We start from the raw sequence: 21,000 nt of genomic DNA on the forward strand, positions 1-21,000 counted from the left end.
GAGCGTGATAACCTTCTCCACACATTGACATCAAATTCCTGTTCCCTAAATATCCAGTGAAGGGTATTTCCCCCTTCTTGCGTTTGCTCTTCGTTTTTTCGTGTGGGTGTATGTTGTTGCTTTTTGGTTTGGTAGAGGCTCTCGTGATTGAAAACAGATGCCTTGTCTTTTGTACTTGTCAAGCAGCAAGAAGTAATGGAGAAAACAGAAAACAGGACAAGGAAAACATAAAGGAGATCTATTGCGACACAATGAAATGAGTCCGGGAAGCAATAAGCACCAGACGCATTTTGGTTGTGTAAAATGGTGGCCTCTCTCTCTCTCCTCTCCTCTCTCTGATGGTTTGTATAACATAATGCGGCTTCCTTGGTCCATGATGCCTCAACCAAACCCCAATCATACCACGACAGAATTTAATATGAAATGGAACCCTGCAAACCTATTGCCGTCATGTTTCTCTTGCGGTTTTGTAATTCAAATCTGCCGTTGTTTATTTCTGTTTGCGAGGGAACTTTAGACTTTAGTTTTTTTTTCTGTTGAGTGGCATTTTTCTTCATTTACTTTGGCTCATTGTTATGCACTGACAAACTAAACTCACCCAGGCAGGCATGTAACAATGAAATATAATCTTTGCACAATCATGGGCTGGTCAAGGGTGTTTTCTTTTTATCATTAGTCTGACAGTCAGACCTTGAGGATCTCCGAAGATATGTGAGGTTAAGAGGAAGGGTGTCGTATCTTGGATGGGATGCTCTTACCAATGATTCCAAAACAATAGGAAGAGCTTCAATTGAATTATGGGTGATATAGTCTGAACGGGAGTATCTCCAAGCCTCTGTCAGCCTCTCACCAATCTCATTAGCTGTCCATTAGCAGCTGTGTGGGGAAGGAAGGGCTTTTAGTGGACGCACTCAGGAAGTGTGGGGGAGCTGGACGTCTAAGAGCCGACGGGTAAAGGAGAATGTTGTGGATGTTGATGAGTGTGCCTGTGTGTGTGTGTGTGGATACAGTATACAGTATGTTGGGGTGGAGGTTGCCTACAGAGATAGCCTGAACAGACAGGGGAGGCAATGCAGGAAAAGGTGTGGGAGTCATCATCTGAGCCTTTTCCTAGAACTTAATCAAGAGCGCTGCACCACTGAGCAGACTGCCATATATTTCCATCCAACTGTTAGCAGGAGAATCCAATATCACGAATATCACATTTCAAATATGAAAGGGAGAGATAGTGAGAGAGTTGCTGTGACTCATCACGTCATCTTCACTGTGTCATTTCACCCTCACTCTCATTTTTAAGTCTCAGCTCATTGCGGTCTTGTCATCCGTGATCTCTTATACGGCTCTGACACTTCAGGGTGTCTATACTATCCCTACACTTAATTTCACCCACACCCCAATATACTCAGTAGGTCTTGGCACTCTTTCTCAGCATCATAGTACACACAGACAGCTAGAGTGGGTAGTTGAGAATCATAAGAAAGGTGTACACATCTGGGAGCTTGAGAATCTCTTAATGTAAAATAATAATAATAAAAAAAGGAGGCAATTAAGGAAAAACCTCACCCTGAAAGATTTGCAGTGAGTGTTTATGGAAATGTTTGCGAAATGCTTAGAGATGCTGATGCAAATTTGTTAGCTGATGATTTATATTCGACATTAGCAAATGTTGGACTCGAAAGAACGAAATGCATTGCTTGGATAGTCAGAAATCTATGAGATGACAAGCATGATGGTGTCAACAGCAGTATTAGCATGAACATTTGGACCTTCTGTTTGAGCACAGTTGACAGATGAGGGCTCAGGAGACCTGGACGGACTAAAGCACTAAAGCAATGATGCAAATTCCCACAGCCACCACCATGAGCAGGTATAAAAATGGCCATGTGGGAAATCATTAAGCAAAATGAAAACAGATTAACATATTGATGCAATAACCTTAAAAAAATCATCTGAGAAATTTATTATACAATAAATCCTGTATGCCAGTAAAGATTACATGTTACTTAAAAAAAAAAACTTATTATATAATATATTCAGAGTTAATTTTTCCTTCATGTCATTAGTTGTGTATTAAGCATTAACCGAAAAGCCTAAAAGTACTAAAGAAATCTGCCAGAAAGTCTGTATGGCATGAAAAAGCATTTATAGGCATTGCTTATGTAGTTGGCAGCACAACCTGCATTTCCAACCCTTTTAGGCTTGCCAGTTTCTATCATGCAACTATGAGGTGGTCAACTCCACATCATTACCCTGCAGAGATTTATGTTTTCAAACTGCCAACACACCTGATCCAACTCATGAGGTAATTATAAAGGCATCCATATGCTGGTGTAGTAAAAGTAGGGAAAACAGTTACCATGTTTGAAAGTGCTCCATCACACATCAATTCACTATATTTCCTTTGTATATTTTATTCTATATTTTATATATGAACTACTGTATATAGACTCTATATAGACTCTACAGTATATTCTATATAGAGCCCTATACATTAAATGGGGCAGCGAAACAGATAATAGAGTGAATTCAGACAACACTTCTGTTTACGAAACAAAAGAAATGTTGCTGCCCAGCCCATAACAATTAATGGTTCATACAATAGAGAATAAGAAAGGAACTCTGACATGCTAACATTGCAAAGATATAAGATGCAAAGAATAAGTTACTTTTAAAAACATTGGAAGGCATTGGACTCACCTGAACATCGCCATTTCTGGCTGCTTGTAATTCCAGCAATGAGTTCTTTCTTCCCTACATCAAGACAGGAATCCTTCCAAAGAGACTTAAACCCTCTTCTTTGATGAGCTCATACTGTACATACTGTACTCCTCCAGTATGACCATTTAATTTGCTGTTTCACCAGCAAATCATCAAGTTTAACATAGCAAATTTGTTAACATAGCAAGTGGTCGCCAAGGTGGCTTAGTGGTTACAGTAGTACAATTGCCTTACACCTTAAGGGTCAGGGTTTGGATCTCGCCTTGCGTGGAGTTTGCATGATCTCCCTGTGCTTGGTGGGTTCGCTCCGTTTTTTTCCCACAGTCCAAAGACATGTAGATTAGGCTAATTGGTGTCCCCTAATTGCCCTTAGTGTGTAAACGAGCATGTATAGTAAGTCTCCTGGGATAGGATAGATTCAAGATTCAAAGAACTTTATCAATCCCAGAGGGAAATTGCTCTTACAATTGCTAGATTTTAATTTTAACAATTTTAACAATTGCTAAAATTGCTCAACAAGCTACATTTCCCCACCACCACCACCACCTTCGCGACCCTGTACAGTATATGGATAAAGTTATATGTTTGGTAAGTGAGTGATGCAGAAAGTAAAACGGTCATGAAACTGCAAAATATTTAGTTTGATTAGGGACAATGATTTTTTTTTTCACTGTTGTGTTCTGTTTAAAACACCCATGCCCACAGGCGGTGTTAAAGCGGTAGGCAATTTGCTGTGATTGTGTTCACATTCCCTAATAAGTGATAGGGTGGGCTGTATTTATTTTAATCTGCTGCTGGTTTGACCATACAATCTTTTCATCTGCATAACCACTCAGAAATGTTAAAAAGGAAAAGTATTACAAAAATGGATTTGAGGATGTACTTTATTGGTAGCTCACTGTTTATCCTTTTCACAACCGTTTTCAGTGTGATGACTCACATGTTTATTTTGCCCCTACGGTCTGATTTGTGTAATCCAGAATCACTACTGCAGGGCACATGTGTTCAAATGACAATGAATATGAAGCAGTACACTTCAACAAGCAACTGAGTAGTCACTAAGTAGTCACTGAGTAGTCAGTAGTGACCTTGGATTTCGTATAATGTTAGCTTAGCATAGGGAAGCTTAACATTACCTACTTACCAAAACTAATGTTAATATTACTGTACCTTAACTGTAGCCTACCTTTCTTTTTTAAATGAAAGTACATGAAGATCCAAAATATACAATGATCTGAACAGTTGATATTGAGATGTGTCTGCTACTTACAGTATATAGGCTCTATAAAGCCTACAGTACATAGCGGCTCTAATCTCAGGTGCTGTTAATTGGTGATTTTTGAGGATGGCAACTCTAAATTAATTTGTACTTTGCAGCAAAGGAACGTTTTTGGTCTGGCCTTCCTGGGAGCCAGTTTTATCATGTTACTTAATGTGTTTTGCAAATGCAAATTGACTATTGTTGTTGTTGTTATTCTTGTTGTTATTGGTGTTACTTAATTACCTAATTTCATACATAATATTTCATAGTTGTGAAATCTTCAGTATTGTTCTATAATGTAGTAAAATAAAATTTTAAATGTAAAATTTTAAATTATATTTGTCAAATACACAGTCATACACAGTACGATATGCAGTGAAATGCTTATACAACCGCCCGGGACCTTAAAAACAAGATTAGCAATAAGAAATAAATTCTTAAATAAAATAAGAATAAAATGTTAAAAAAATAAGGATAAGAACAAAATATAAATATAAATATATTAATTTAGCAAATAAAACTCTAACTTTCTGACTGGCACTGTATATGAGGGGTGTTCCAGGCGAATCGGGACTTGAATGAGCATAAAACCGATTGACATTTAGAGAGAACTTAAAGCACACTTAGGTGATGAGTCTTTTTCAGAAGTTCGTGTGACGCCGACTGCAGTCGTTCCTGTGAACATTCAGCGAGTGAAATGTCTGATTCTTAAAAATCAATGGATACGTAAGTTATCATCACCGTGCAGAAGAGATTAATTTGACTGTGGGAACTGTACACACAACCATTCAGGAACACTACTTGCACATTACAGGAACTCGGCTGGGAGTTATTGCCGCATCCCCCATTCAGTCCAAGCCAATTTTCACATGTTTGGGACATTAAAGGAGTTCCTGGGAAGTCATCATTCCAGATGTGAAGGAGGTAGTCTGATTTTGGCTCCAGTATACTGGGAAAACGTTCTACCTTGAAGGTTTCCAAGCACTAGTGAAACACTGTGATAAGTGCATTAGTGCATTATTATGTGTGTGTGTGTGTGTGTGTGTGTGTGTGTGTGTGTGTGTGTGTGTGTGTGTGTGCGCGGAAACAGTGTTATGCAAAGAGTATCAATATACTTCCGGTGCTCACATTATGAGTGGAGCACTTCTTAAATGCTGCAATACAAGTATTATATTGGTAGGGTTCTTTGGAAAACATTTCATATCCTTTAAAGTTAGAGTTTGTTTGATATAACAGAGGGACAAATGAGAGTGAGCTCATGACAGACACCCAGGGAGAGAGAGAGAGAGAGAGAGAGAGAGAGAGAGAGAGAGAGAGAGAGATGGTGAGTGGTTATCACTCCACATGGGATTGCATTGTGGAAACAGCTGCTGCTGGCGGAACAGCATGTTCTCTCAGGCTGAACAAAAGAGAGCGAAAGCAGAGAGTTATGGAACAGTCTGGAAGAGTCCAGCCCATCGCACAGTTAAACTCACCCCACTTCCTGTCTCCTGAATGAGAGCTGGGTCAAGCTGCTGGGAGAAATGCAAAGGGCAGCTTTGATGAGCTAACTCTGTGAGGCGTGTGTGTGAAAGCTAGTAAGGCATTTCTCACGCTCCTCTCTTACTCTCCAGTCTTTACTGCGCATGCTGCTGCTCTACAACTGATTCCTGGGTACAAGGCTCATCGATTGGCTGCAAAGACTGTCTGGCACAAAACAAAGACAAATGAAGGATGTTAGCTCTCTCTCACATCACCTCCCAAAACCCTTTTCTTTCTCCAAATGTACCCACAGAATTCACCACACACACTGCACTGAAGACATTGAGTTTTCCCTCCAAAAATATGAAAGACGAAAGTGTTCTTTTTTTACGCAGTTCAAAATGTCAACAACAGGAAAGCCAGCAGCTTGTAATTAATGCCTCAGCTAGCATTTGATCTCAAGGTTTCATCCTCCTCTGCACACCCAGAAACAACAGAAGGGCGGCAGTCCTGTTTGATCCAAACACAGGCAGCTCGCTGATGCCTGGAGATACAAGGTCATGACTGATGGACAAGCTGATGGATGGTGTTTGGGGAGAAGTGTGGAGGAAACAGTTCCCTACCCATCCTCAGCAGGTTACAGCTCCACTGTCTGACCCTCACTTCAGTATGGAGGGAGCAGACTATACAGCCAATGGTAATCATATCACTATCTCACACGACAATCTCTGTTCAGTGTGTGCCAAAATATGGGTGTTTGACGAATGGGAGGGGCATATATTAGAAAAAGCTGGCTAGACTTTATCACGAGAAAGGGAGGCAGATGTAAAATTGTTCATATGTGATGAATGGTATTGTGCTGTACTTAAATAATCAACAAGGACATTACTTTAGTAAATATGTAATATGCGTTCGCTACTACTTTATTATTTAACTTTATAGGCATGTATAGTAAAAATAGCAATTAACGTCATTTTAAAGATTTGGCACTGGCAATTTTGACTGTCTGCATGTAATCAACTGTGTTCTAAGATTAACATAGATAAAAAAATGTTTTTTAAAAAACATGTTTCATGCACATAAACTAGAACACATTGTCAAACGTATAAGTTTATACTTCTTCCTACTCCTTTTCGAACATACAGGATTCGTCTGTTTGTTTGTTTTATTATTATTATTGTTCGTTATATTGTTTCATGTTCGAAATAAAGTATTCAAATCAAAAAATCAAATCAAACTCAGGAAGTCAACCACAATAATCCCCAGGACATATTTTTTTTGTTTTTCAGATTCCAGTAACCTTTAGGTACTTCCTACAATTTTTTTTTTTATCAATAGTGCATAGCAAGTAACAACAAAATAAGGCATCTGTAAGTGTTGCCAATTACAGATGAAGTAAAAAACAGTGATTATCTTGTAACAATGGCACATATCGAAGTTTGGGATATTTTTGAGGTTGCACATGAGTAGTCATTTTTCAGATTTGTGATATTGGAGTTAAGAAAAAATGGGCAGGTGTGAAGTCCTGAGTTACTTTGACAACAGCTAAATCATTATAGCCAGTGCCTGAGTTGAATCATCTTATAAACAACAGGGCTTGTGAAGTGCTCCATGTCAGCAGTGGTGAGTGAGTAACTACCGTACGGAGGGACGAGGATATCGGAGGGCTCATTGATGCAGGAGGGCAGCAATGCTTATCCTATCTGGTCCAAATAGACAGAAGAGCTACTGTACATGTCACAAAAAATCTTTACTTACGCACTGGTTAGAGTGCACATGCTAACTTTTTTTCACTATTGCAAGAGCCTACAGTGGGCCTTGGAGCAATGTAAGAAGGCCACCTAGTCCAATGGGTCCAGTTCTCTTATGTCACGTGAAAATCTTCATATTTTTTCAGTAGTCAAGGTCACTGACTACTGTCACTATTAGCTGTCATTATAGTGCAAGTAGTAACAGTAAAACAATAGTAGTCATGGTGATGTAATAATATTTAAAAAAGTAAAAATAATAATCATCATCATAAAAAATCTGACTAATAACAGGAAGGATGCACAGTGGGTTAGTGGTTAGCAAGGTTATCTTGCACTTCCAGGGTTTGGGGTTTGGGTCTCGCCTCTGGTCTATGTGCATGGGATTTACATGTTCTTATAATGCCTAATGTGTTTCTAAAGTTCAAAGGCATGCACTGAAATTATCCATCATGTATGATTGGTTGTATGATTGTGTGTGCTTGATGGATTGACACCAGGATCTACTCTGCCTTGTACCTTAGATTTCTGTGACCCTATATAGAATAGTGATATAAATATTGGATTGATGAATGGATAAATTGGAGTACTAGTCATAGCAGTAGTAGTTATGGTGATAGTAGTAATATAAATAGTACTATTTGTATTAATAGTAGAATTCATAGCAATAGGATCAAATGTGTTAGTGAGTAGTACAGTAGTACTGTAGTCATGATAGTGGCAAGTGTTAGTGTTAGTAGTAGTCATACTAATAGTAATAATATGATGTACTATTGGTAACTCAGTATTCAAACTGGCAAACTAATACTGCATATTCCCATCCAGCCCCTAACTGGGACTGTAGCCCTTTCTACATTGTTCTGTTCCTTTTCCAGCAGTTGTAGACATTTGTAGACATTACCAAAGACGGCGGTGGTCCTCTGGCAGCAGAACATACATGAGCTCACTGGCGCGCTGTCTTAGCATTAACTTTCTCCAGGCAAACGGTGATCCCAGGCTTTTCAGCAGGGTCTTGGGTAATGCTGCAGGTCTTACAATCCACATGAGCTCACCACTGAACTCCTAGAGCGCAATCACAAAGGAATTGATAGTGTGTGTTTATTGTGGAAGAGAAGAACACTATGTCATTTTGGCTTTTTGATGAAGATTACGTCAGAGCTCTAATGTACCCACACAATGGAGTAGGCAAGAGTTATTAATAGCGATAGTGTTTATAAGTCATAAAATATTTCATCCTTTGGCTCCATTAGAATGGGGTTGGTGTCCTGTGTGGGCATTCATTTAGAAAATTTTTCCATTAGAGTGTTGTTATATTTGTGTAATTCTGATTAGCAATGAGGGAGCAAATTTAATACAGGGACCTAGCATACTTTGGTATATGGCATCCACATTTCATATATTGTTTGGTTATGATATTAAACAGGTGTTTGAGGGTCTGGTTTGTTGATCTGAGGGTGGGGGGTTCACAACCCTCCACTGCCAAGCTGCCACTGTTGGCCCTTAACCCTATGTCCATACAAAATCACTTCTCTGTTGTTGGTTCCAAAGCCTGAATGTGGAAGGAAGAGGGTTGGGCTTTAGGCCAGCAACCCAGCCCTATAAAAACCACCATTGCTTTAGAAACAGAAACCATCACCTGATGTGCGCAACAGCATGGGAACAATGACAAAATTTTTTTTAAATTAATCTGTATTGTATTGAAGGCAGACTAAACAGTAATGTTTTCAATCTTTCCTCATAATTAATGGCTTACTTGTAATGAAGGCATCTGGATGTTCTTGCTGTTCTTTTATTTTCTCTGTGACTTAATTAATATGAAATTGAATGCAGTCCAACCACATCATCATCAGTTTTACAAATACAGATGAATTTCTCATGAGACTGAGTTTATAATTCAAGACTTTTTTTTTTTGATCGATGGTTGCGCATGTGAGTGTGTCTAAGGAGCTTGGATACATGGTTCAGTAGCGGCAGTGTGATCCTTCACTGCCTCTCAGCCTGTCCTTCATATCCTTTATCATTTTCTATTGGCTGTAAATCCGAGGTCATGACAGATAAGCCTCAAAGTAGGGTGTGTGCAGGTGTGTGTATGAAAAAGACTCTGAGTCAGAAATATCAGAGCGTTCATGTTGTGAGTTTGTGGAAGCATAAGAGGAAATAAGAGTGTGTGTCAAAAATGTGAGTGTGTGTGGGATGGGGGGTAAGGAATAAGTGTGCTAGAGCCAAAGAGAGAAAATTAGTTCAATCTTGTGTCTAAGTGTCTAATCAAGCCTGAGAGCAGCAATCCTATATAAGCATTGAAAACAAAGCATCACTTTGAGCAGATCTGTGATAGTGGCGTTTTTTCATCCTAACAGAACTATCAAAAATGCAACAATTCTTGTATTTACCTATCAGAAGGTTCCCCAGGAAAAACAGATAACCAGGTTAATGTCGATGTAGATGCAGGTAGGCTGCTGTTTTTTCCATGTGGGGGACTGGTACAACATGTGACAGTGTGTGAAGGAGGTTGAATTTTCCAGGGTGTCGTGATTGTGCCCAGTCTGCTTCCCTGATTGCATGGTGTAGAGGAGATTTACAGGCTGAGGCAGAAGCCATTGATCAAAGTTTGAGGACAGCAGCGGCCCAAGCGTCTCAGCAGAGAGCACAAATCAACAGCTGTAACCTTTCATTCTTCTCTCTCTCTCTCTCTCTCTCTCCTCCGTCTTCCCTCTTCTAGCTCACTGTTTTCCTCAGCTCTTTCCTTCTTTATCCTCCCATCTTCTCATCCTCACTTACTGACCCCATCTCCCTCATATCTAACAGAACTTGATTACTATGTGTGTTTGTGTGGGAGGGCAGTGGGGGGTGGAGGGGTGTGGGTGGATTAGTTGCACACACGCACACAAACACACACACACACTTGCGCAAGAGCACTCATGCGTGTCAATCTGCAGAAGAATGCATTAACATTTATGACTTGTGATGGTGGCCTTGATAGTGAGACAGAGTTGACACACACGAATCCCTGCTGGCCCATCGGCGTGCCACGCTGTCACACACACTACCCATTAGGATGCCGACTAACTGTTCCTCTGAATCCATTAGAATAAAAGTGTGTTAATGGCTCTGCTTCAGCTGTCTGTCACTGATTAGAATAAATAAGGCACGGATAAGGCTGGAGCAGATGAGCGCTCAGACTTCTGCTCTGACCTGACAGCCTCACACACACACACTGCCTGCGGAACACCAGCTGAGAGAGCTCTGACCTCTACCATCACATTAATGCGTATTTGTGTGTGCAGGTATGTATGTATGAGTGGAAGAAATATGAGCAGTATGAGATGAAACTGAGGATACATGCCATATACTCTACGTGTCATTTGAAAAGTGTGCTATGTATCTGTGTGTGTATAAAATTTGTATGGGTGAATGCATATCTATGCTGAAGAGTGGAGGTGTTTTTCTCTCGTGTATGAGGATTGGATTTGCATGTGTTGTCCTTGCTTAGGTGGCTGGTTCTAAGGGAGGCCTGGATGCTAATGAGGCTGAATTCATTGGTGAGCCGAGCCCATTTAGTGCCGGTGCTGCATGCTTTTCGCTGACTCGCCCAACTCAGCCTCTCCAAAGAACTTCTAAATAACCTTGTGCCGCTTGGCTCATACCTCTCCTGCTGAGAGAGGGGGGCAGTGGGGGCGGGGTGAGTGAGTGTGTGGAGGGAGATACAGAGAGAGAGCAGGTACTGTAGCCAATAGATCTGTCTCACCATCTACGCGTAAAGATGATTATGTTGAATCTTTGTTGATACTAGACAAGGATTATGCTTATGAACATGCAGAGGAGTGAATGCTAAATTTAGCATAGTTCATTTAAGATTCCACTTCGGACCACATAATGGCCCCTGTAGTGGGAACGGTATGAAAATAGCAAGCAAGATTATTTACTCTGATGTAATCGTCCAAACTGCATGGTGGTTTGAATCTTCCCATGCCAAAATGGAGAGGCGCGCTGCAAATAGAATATAAACAACAGAGGGGAATTAATACACATCTTCATTTTTTTTAACACATACATGGAATATTACTCTTTCAGGACATTATTAATATACATCTACATTAAATCTCTGCTTTAAAATTTCCGCCCTTGTGCCTCACCCTCTGCTGGTGTGGATCGTCCCAAATGAGCGCCCTAAAATGTGCATTTCCAAAAACCAGTTTATGATTTAGTCTCACTATAAAAAGTAGATTACAGTATGTCATTTTGATACTTGCACTAGACATGTACCTAAGAACTGCTGTAATCATAAAGACGATACTGCTTACCCTTATTATCCTTTCAGTACACATAGGACTGTTTGCCTAAATAGTATTTGTAGTGGAGTAATGATTTTCAATCACACCACCTGGTTCCATCCCAGAGAGTAAAAGGATAGGTTCCCTTTTGGGTCTGGTTCCTCTCAAGGGTACTCCCTTATGTCTCATGGAGGTTTTGTTTTTATAAGTGCCACTTTCACTACTGACTTAATAATTAGACCTTTAAATATAAACCTACATGTGGATTTCTTTAAAGATGCTTTGTGTCAATGTTTATTGTTAACACTATTAGACAAATAAAATACTGCTGAACTGAATTGAACATACAGTATCAATCAAATGTGCACATGCCTATACAGTATTCCTTTATTTAATTCTGTACATTAGACTGTATTTGTGGTTGTCTGTAAACGTAATAATTTGTGAATACAGGAGTTATTTTGGATATATACAGTATAGGACAGGTGTTTTTCTATGCTTATTAGTATACTTATTAGTAGCATATTCATGTTTTTTTATGTACCTTTCTTTATTTGTATATTAATAATTGTTATGTGACCCCATAGTGTAAATGGTGCCAATAAGTTTTGAACTGATATACACAGTATATTACACATAAAAAATAATTTAACTTAAGGCATGAACCAGTGAGAAACAGGTGCCAGATTATGCCAGATGATCAGGCCAGTGATAAGTATACTGGTGATACTAAATTCTGAGTGGTTGGAACAGATGAGAGGGGAAATGAGGTTGCTGCTAAGGTTGTTACATAAATCATACAACTTTTATATTGTATCTTTAAACACTTTACAGCCTGTCACAGTAAAACACTTGATCCCATTTCTTTAGTTTAATCTGCATCATTTAATAATGATAAAATATAATAATATATTGCTATAAATCTTTAACATGCAATAAGGAGCAATCATTATTAGCTCTTTATACATCAGTGGACAAAGAGACAATAAATGAGTACAGCGCATAATCGTTAAAAATTATTTATTGATAAGCATTCCTCGTTATAAAGTTATGAATGAATGGTAACACACTGCACTGAATTGTATCTGCATACGCTTTAATTAAGAGTACACCAGTATACAGAAGTTTCAGAAACATTTTGGAAATATATGTATGCATCATCTAAACCAGTGGTTTAGATGATGCATACATCCGGCCAACTCTGGCCCTGGGGGACCACTTCCCTGCACGTTTTATTGCTGCCTCAACACCTAATTTAACTAATCAACTAATTTTCTTAATCTTAAGTAGTGTGGTAGAGCATGGAAAACACTAAAATATACAAATCAATTGACCTGCAGGAATAAGGCTGAGAACCACTGATCTAAACAATTTTCCATCATAAGTTTTTAGATAAAACTGTTTTTAGGCTCATAAAAAAAATGCATCCTACCTAGGGTTTTAAAAAATACTATTATGCTAGCGTTATTAATTGTTCGTCCTACACACAGCAACAGGAGCTCATTTTAACAAGCCAAGCGAGGACCACTGGGAGGTGTATTTGAGGGCAGGGTTGTACAATAAATGACAGAATATCAAGACTCTCTCTCTCTCTCTCTCTCTCTCTTATTTCTTTTTTTCTTTGATTGACCTGCTACTGAGCGGGTAAGAGTCATCTCTTTCCCAAGAGGTCAATCCTTTTGCTTCCCACTCAGAAATAACCATGGCAACAGTTTATCCTTGTGCCAAGCATCACCTATTGGATAAAGTCATCAATCAGACTAAAGAACTGGCGTGGAGTGACCCTTTAACAAACAAACACTTAGAAATATACATGAACATCTCTATAGCAAGTCCAATTACAAGGCTTTCCAACTTTTCAAGCAGAAAAAGTTGAGATCCGTGTGCAGGACGTCTGTCCTGTGCTGTATTTGAAATTTAACATTTTCTAATTATTACACTGGAACATGTGCACTTCGAGTTATATAAATGTTTACCTACAAGTAAACAGCACAATCATTTGCATTTCCATCAGTGCAATATCAGTAACCATATGTGCTTTGATTGCATTTAATCATCTATTACAGATTATACGTTACAAGTATTCTTTGACCCACAGCAACTGAGGTAAAGCTAACAGGATGTTTGGGATTCTTCAACCAGCTGTGTAGTCCCCACACGAACACTCAAACACACACACAAACACACACACACACACACATGGCCCAAGGGTATTTGAATCATCCTCTCTGGTTACCATGGGATGCATTGCTCTCTTTGCTACCACTAGACTGCTTCAGTTCAGAATACAATGTTTATGTAAGTGTCCCTTTGCTCTATGGCAATTTTTTTTTCTCATGAACTCTTCTCAGCTTACTGCACCAACGCTCTATTGCTTTTATTAAGTTTCTCTTATTAACTTCAACCTCAACAGGACAGTCTAACCAGACACCAGATGCCATTTGCTTGAAATACATTCACAGCATTACTGTTGTCCCCCCTTTCCCCCCGCCACAGAAAAAGTTCATTTTTCATTTTTACTCTCATATCGCAAAAAAAAGAAAAAAAAAGGGAAAAAAATGCTTTTTCAGTGATAATCCACTAGGATCGTTGGTTATTGCATTTATTTAATGAAAAATCCAGGCCCTCTGGAAGACAAGGAGGCAGAGATGGTGTGGAACTGAGGCTGCGTTCGTTTTGGCCTGGGTTTGTTATTAAAGCAGCGCAGACAGAACTGAATTCACCCAGATATCTCCTCTCTCTCTGTCTCTACTTATTCTGTCTCTCACTTTCCTGCAGATTGCTGATATAGAGGTATTTCTTTATTTGCCTCAAATTTTTTAGTCATCATTTCCTGTACTGTTTACCAATATGTGGGATCCCTGCTAACCTTTATTTAAAAGGAAAAAGCGCTTTAATGCGCCAGCGTACTTGGTTTCGGCATACATTTTAAGTTACCTCGGGTGACCTTGTCAAATATAAATAAATGCAACTCTGTGGAGCGTTGGCAGCATTCACTGGGCTTGGTCTTGTGAGTATTCTGTAACACTGCTGTTTTTGGGAGCACATGTAAAGCATCACGTTTCATTCCAGCATTGGAACTGGCGTCAGTGGAGCATCTCACTGTGTGTAGAGAAATAGACATCTTTGACTTGGCCTGTATATCTGCCAATATCCTGTATGATAATAATCTGTCCACATATATACAGTAGAGAGGGAGGAAGCTCGGTGAGTTTGCCTTGCTAAGCTCCCCGTGTCCTTTTCTCATCTCTTCATTCTCTGTTTTTCGCCATACCATCGCTCCGTCTCTCCTGGCCTCGCTCCCCCTCCCCCTGTCTGCTAATGAGTCCCTCTGGAAAGGAATAAAAAGGGCCTCTCATCAGCCATTCTCAAGATGAGTGTGGCTTCAAAGAGCTTCCCCAGACATTAGCATAACAAGGCTACCTGCAGACACTGGCAGAGACAGAGACCTGAAGACACAGAGGCAGCCTCTGCTCTCTTACCTAGACAGCATGAATCATTTAGCGAGCCGGCCAGCCCAAGCCCCCGCCCCTGGTCAGGTGTTTCAAAGACCTCCACCCCCCCATAACCCCCCTCCGGTGTGGACATGTGCCCTGTCCTCTTCTGGAACAGCTCACAGTGTTGGAAAGCATACTCACTATTCACTTTCTGTTCCTCTACCTGAAATGAAAGTCAATAAAATGACTTTCTTTCTACTGTGTTTTCTAAATGCCCTTAAAATAAATAAATAAATAAATAAATAAATAAATTATATATATATATATATATATATATATATATATAGAGAGAGAGAGAGAGAGAGAGAGAGATAGATAGATAGATAGATATATATATAGATATAGATATATATACCGTGTACCCAGTTTTCTACCATTTTTAATAATATTCCAATAACCACTTACAGTAACATCAGCTACCAGTCAGGGAGAGTGGAAACTCACATGCATTTTCTTTGAGATACACATTTCAACTCCTGCTCCTCCATCCTTGGATGCTAAGATACCTCTTATACATACTTGTGCTCAGAGACAGCCACAGCAGGGAAAAGAGAGTATGCCACCCGTCCTACCCAGACAGTGTGTCAGATTTTGTTCTCCTGGGCTTCCAGCTTTGTTTGACAGTGGCATCATCATCATCATCATTTAATTTTAACTTACAATTTCCTAACAAAAGAATAAACACATTTTTATTGTCCCTAGTTTCTGAAATTCACGTCATTTTTAAGTCCCATCCACTAATCAAAATAGTTGTAGAAGCACTATATTTACACCATATTTATCTTTTTTTTCTGCTGTTCATTAGACTAGCAGAGAAGCAAGACTGCTCATCTGCTCCAGGGCCAGTTTTATTTGGTACATTGCTACATAAACCTGTCAGATGCTCAATATAACATCCTTCATTTAATTGTCTCACAGCAGCTAAAGCACATATAAACCCGCACATGTTGCACAGAGGATGTCACTCTTGTAGGACATGTAGTACTCTAAGCAGCATGCCATGCAGATAGAATTGGTTTCTTATTTAAACTGCTGCACTGCTGACAGCATCTCATTAAAAGGCATGGACAGGGCTCTGTTTAAATCGTTCATGTAGGAGATGTTAAATAGGAAGAACAGTGTCCATCGCGTGCTCATCATTTTAACCATTTAACCATCATTTTATTTCTACATTTCAACCGTAGAAATATCTCTTGGATAATTAAAGCTAATATTTGGGAGATTTTAAGACTTTCAGTTTAAGGCGACTAATAAAACACATCAGAGCAAAGTTGTCTCTCATTCAAGTGTAGAAAAACTCTCTAGAACTGCTCTGACGTAAGCACTGGTCTTATCATTGACCAGTTCCTGTTGTGAACAGCTCTTCGCAGGATCGTGATCTCACTGTAACTGTGCGAGATGCTTTTCAGTCACTGTGATGTTCTCCATCTCATAGACAGAGGCTGCCAAGGTCTTGCGTTATTTGTGAAGCAGCCTAGGAACTGAATGTCCAGCCAAACACTGTCTCTGTGTTGTTTCAGTTACAGAGGAGATAAGGAAGATCCGTAGAAAGATTGTTGTATTCGTCTTCGCCTGGTTTAGACTCTGCTTCTGCTTCTGCTTCTGCCGCTGCTGCTGCTACTCTCCAGACAGTTATGTGTCATGGAAAAGCCCTGTCACCCAGTGCCCCAGTCTGCATTCCTACCCAATTACACCAAGCCACAACTGACTCCCATTAGCCCTGATCACAAGCCCAAGACAGCAGTGTGTGTGTGTGTGTGTGTGTGTGTGTGTGTGTGTGTGTGTGTGTGTGTGTGTGTGTGTGTGTGTGTGTGAGAGTTATGAAGGCTGTGATTCAGAATGTTGGTGACAGGTTCACTATCTGTATGGCTTCTGGACAGCCATAACAGAACCCTTAAATGAATCATAGTGTGAGGTCCTTTGTGGGGTGCAGGATGAGCACAGGTGTAAACTTTTTTTTTTTTTTTTTTGCCTTAACAGATGAGTGACCTGTGAAGATGATTTAGAAATCAAAGAAGGTCAAAGTTTGCCAGGGCTTCTAGGCTGTGGTCTCATTTCTGTTGATATTCTCACCTATTTGGCATTTTGCAGTTACAGATTTGTGGTGGAATTTGTGTCTTTGGTGTCTTTGTTATTTAATCTAATATAGGAAATTAGAATTAACACTGTAGGTTTTTTTCCCCCAAGATTCAAGATATCTCGAATACATTGTATTCACACTGCAGCATTACACCTCTGCACTTTACATGGCAGTTAAATAGACACAGAAAAAAACAATCATCCCAAAATACACAGCATGTTAGGTTCATTACCTTTAGCAGTCTTCACCTGGAAACAAAACAAAACCACTTCTATCTCCCAGACCAGTGATTTTGGAATGCAAAATGTTTCAGATGAACCACACATTAAGCATACTGTAAGATACACTACCAGTCAGAAGTTAGGACATACCTTCTAATTCCATGGTCTTTCCAGTTTTTAGTTAAAGCAATGTTAAAGGCATTTAAAATATGCAATAATCTCCTTTGAACAGTTGATATTGAGTTGTGTCTGTTACTTATGCTTTGTAAAGCCTTCATAACAGTTCTAAATAAGTGTTATTTCACAGTTTGGAAATGTCCAATGTTATTATAGGATGTAGAACAATTAATCTAAACCTGTGTCTAAACTTTTGACTAGTACCGTAAATGCACTAAGCAAACAGTTTGCTGCAATATATCCATATTCATATTACTGGAGCATTCACATTAGCCACGTTTACACAGAAATCATGCTATACAGCTGCTAATAAAATGCCCTCAACATGCCACCTTCGGTGAATGAACCCTTGGACTGCTTTTAAGGACTGTTGGCATTTTGTTCTCGCAGGAGTTACAGTTGGATGTTTAACCCTAGAGAATAAGCATCTGGTGCATCAAAAACACTGCACATACAGTACCATTGCTTTTTAAACATCAAACGTGGGTGACCTTACTGCAAAGATGTTTTTGTTGATGCTCTGTCTCAAATTCACTGTCTTTTCCCACTGATATGATTCTTAACTGCGCTAAATTCTTAAATGCACTGCATTTCTAGGACTGGGTTCCTATGTCACAGCTGAGATGATCACAGCCAATCACAGCCAAGACCTAATTCTTATAATCAATAACAATAAATTTACATAAATGACATGTATTGTACAACAGGAAATCATGATCAGCAAATCACCCACACATGGAGAACACTAAGCTGGTAACCAATAAATAGCTAATTATTTATATAATAACTCCTTATATATAATTTATATAATAAAAAAAAAAACATTTACCACATCTACTGTACTGTATATGATAGCTTTGGTTCACTTCTTTAAGTTGCCCCCTTATATGTTAAATCTCTTACTAACTGTAATGAAACTGCTTTAGATTTAAATATCTGATTTTAAACAGAAGGGAGACCACACAAACCACACAAACCCTGAACATTTATTGTGGGCTGCACCAGAGTGCAACTACAGTGTTCTGACCTGACTAAATAAACTGCGGCAAAAAGGAAAAAGCACCAGGGCTCGATTGAGACAGACTAAACGCTGCATATATGGAAGCAACTTAAAACTGCGTGACATCAAAGTGAAGCGCTACACAAGTCATGAGGTCACTGGAAACTCCCCCAGGCTGCTGTACAGTGCCATAAATATGCCTGCTTGAACATTCTCTTGGATTGTTCATCTTATTGTCGACCGACAACACCTGCAGAGGTATCTCACGAGAATAGATTTATATAAAGTGATTGCTCTAAGAAAGCCCTGGCTTTATTACAGTTTTTATGTTTTATCAAGCAATAATTTTATAACATGACAGGCAGAGATAAGTGGGCTACCAAAGCATTTACAAATAGGGTGCTCATAGTGGGATCACACACAAACACCCACAGGCAAAGTGTAATTTGTGATAATACATTTAGTTGTCTATTGGTTTGTATGTATTTGTACAGCGGTCTGCATAATTCCAAATGTAATCCTTTTAGATGTTTTTGCTTTGCCTTAGAAATTTATTTCACTTTTTGATCTTGGAAACACGCTTTGTTTTTTTTGTTTTTTTCTTGCTGCCTCTCTGCAATGTGTCAAATAAAAGGCCTCCTTGGGTGTCATTTTTAAAATGCTGGCTGCTTCGTTCGCTTAAGTCTCTCCCTGCTGCATTCCCTCACCCAGAACTGTCACAGTGATTTCTTCTCTCTTTCTCTCTCTCTCTCTCTCTCTCTCTCACTCTCTCTCTCTCTCACACACACACACACTCTCTCTCTCTCTCTCTCTCTTTCTCTCTCTCTCTCTCACACACACACACTCTCTCTCTCTCTCTCACTCTCTCTCTTTCTCTCTCTCTCTCTCACACACACACACTCTCTCTCTCTCTCTCACTCTCTCTCTCTCACTCTCTCTCTCTCACACACACACACACACTCTCTCTCTCTCTCTCTTTCTCTCTCTCTCTCTCACACACACACTCTCTCTCTCTCTCTCTCACTCTCTCTCTCTCTCTCTCTCTCTCACACACACACACACACACACACACTCTCTGTCTCTCTCTCTTTTTTTCTTTTTTTGCTGAGAACAGTTTAATCCATCCGTGAATATGGTTCAGTACTGGGTCACATACAGCTGTACACACACTTACTGGAAGTACATGTTGGCAGTAATTAAGCATAAAACAACTCTACCTCATTTTGTCATGCTGTCATGCTGCCATCATGAAATTACCATTTTATATAAAGCACACGGAGGACTATGCTGTGAATAAGCGTGCTTTCTTTTATTTCTCATGCTATCTTTCTCGTGGCCTCATGCTATCTTTCTCGTAGTCTCGTGGGCATTCGCGTTTTGTCATTCCGTGATTGATTCCGGCTCTTGCAGCAGCCCCGTGTCTCTTTGTAGCTCTAATTCACTGCCATATTCCTGACAGACAGCACTGCTCAGGATGGGCTGCCACCACCGCTCTGTGATGGATTACCCTAGACTAACTGCATCATTCTAGCTGTCTCTCTTAAAAAGCCATACACACTCTTAAGCACCTAACCATGCTCTCTTTACCAATCATTTTGTGAATATGCATACATGTAAAGTGCTTTCACTACACTTTAGATGTAGGGTTTTAGAATTACTAAAAAAGCTAAATTAGCTAAAAAAAAATGTGTAACAGTATGTGGGTGTATATTAACAGTCTTAAGTAAGCAATCACACAAGAGGGAGTGCCGTAGTGCTGAATATAGCACAGCTGTGATGCGGTTGTAGGCACGAGTGTGATATCAAATGTGGGTTTTTTTTTTTTTCTGAAAGTGCTTCTGTGACTGATTTTGAACTTGGTTTTCGACAGGCAGTTGCTCTGCCCTCAGTATGGCGGAGCGTACAGACCTACTTTCACCCACGCTGTGACCGACAGTTAGTGTAATTAACGATCGTGGAACAGCTGTGGCATGGAGTGATGCATATCGTTTAATGTCCCAGTGCTGTTACCATCTATTATTACCACTCCGGACCGTCTCTCATCCAATCAGATTGCTCAGTTGGAACTAATTGTTATATGAAACAAAATTAATCTTCTTATGAATATGATGGTTGAAAATTCATTAACAAGGGGCAATGTTATTTATTTATTATTAATTTATTTATTTATTTTGACAATGATGTGCAGAACAAGAATTTCAAATTAAACTTTTATATGTTTTGACAGCTTAAAAAAAAGGCACACATGTCTTTTAATTCTTTGTGTTCATTTTTTTAAATAGGGGATTGGCAGTTTTATATTTTATACATGTTGCATGTTTCTAATGATTCCTATATAGAGTACAAAGTTTGTCTGATTAGGATGCTTTGAAATGAGGTGTTCAGTTTACCTTGGAACAGGGCAGGCACTGGTGTATTCGGAGATTACGCTCTTAGCATAGTTCTTGTGAGGTTGCTGCATCAGTCGTTTCTTGTTTTAGTTTGTTTTGCAGGAGAACAAGCTGCTACTATGAGTCCCAAAATGTTGCTGCTAAGTCAGCTGATCAGTGTGTTTCTATTTCTATTG

General features: G+C 39.5%; 1 protein-coding gene across 2 annotated transcripts in view; it reads left to right on the forward strand.

Moving 5' to 3' along the window:
* The window catches only part of rbms3 (RNA binding motif, single stranded interacting protein), a 141,248-nt gene that overhangs the window by 62,197 nt on the left and 58,051 nt on the right, over positions 1–21,000 (forward strand). The window lies entirely within an intron of this gene.

The sequence above is a fragment of the Clarias gariepinus genome, chromosome 4 (assembly GCF_024256425.1).
Source record: "Clarias gariepinus isolate MV-2021 ecotype Netherlands chromosome 4, CGAR_prim_01v2, whole genome shotgun sequence".
NCBI classification, from domain to species: Eukaryota; Metazoa; Chordata; class Actinopteri; order Siluriformes; family Clariidae; genus Clarias; species Clarias gariepinus.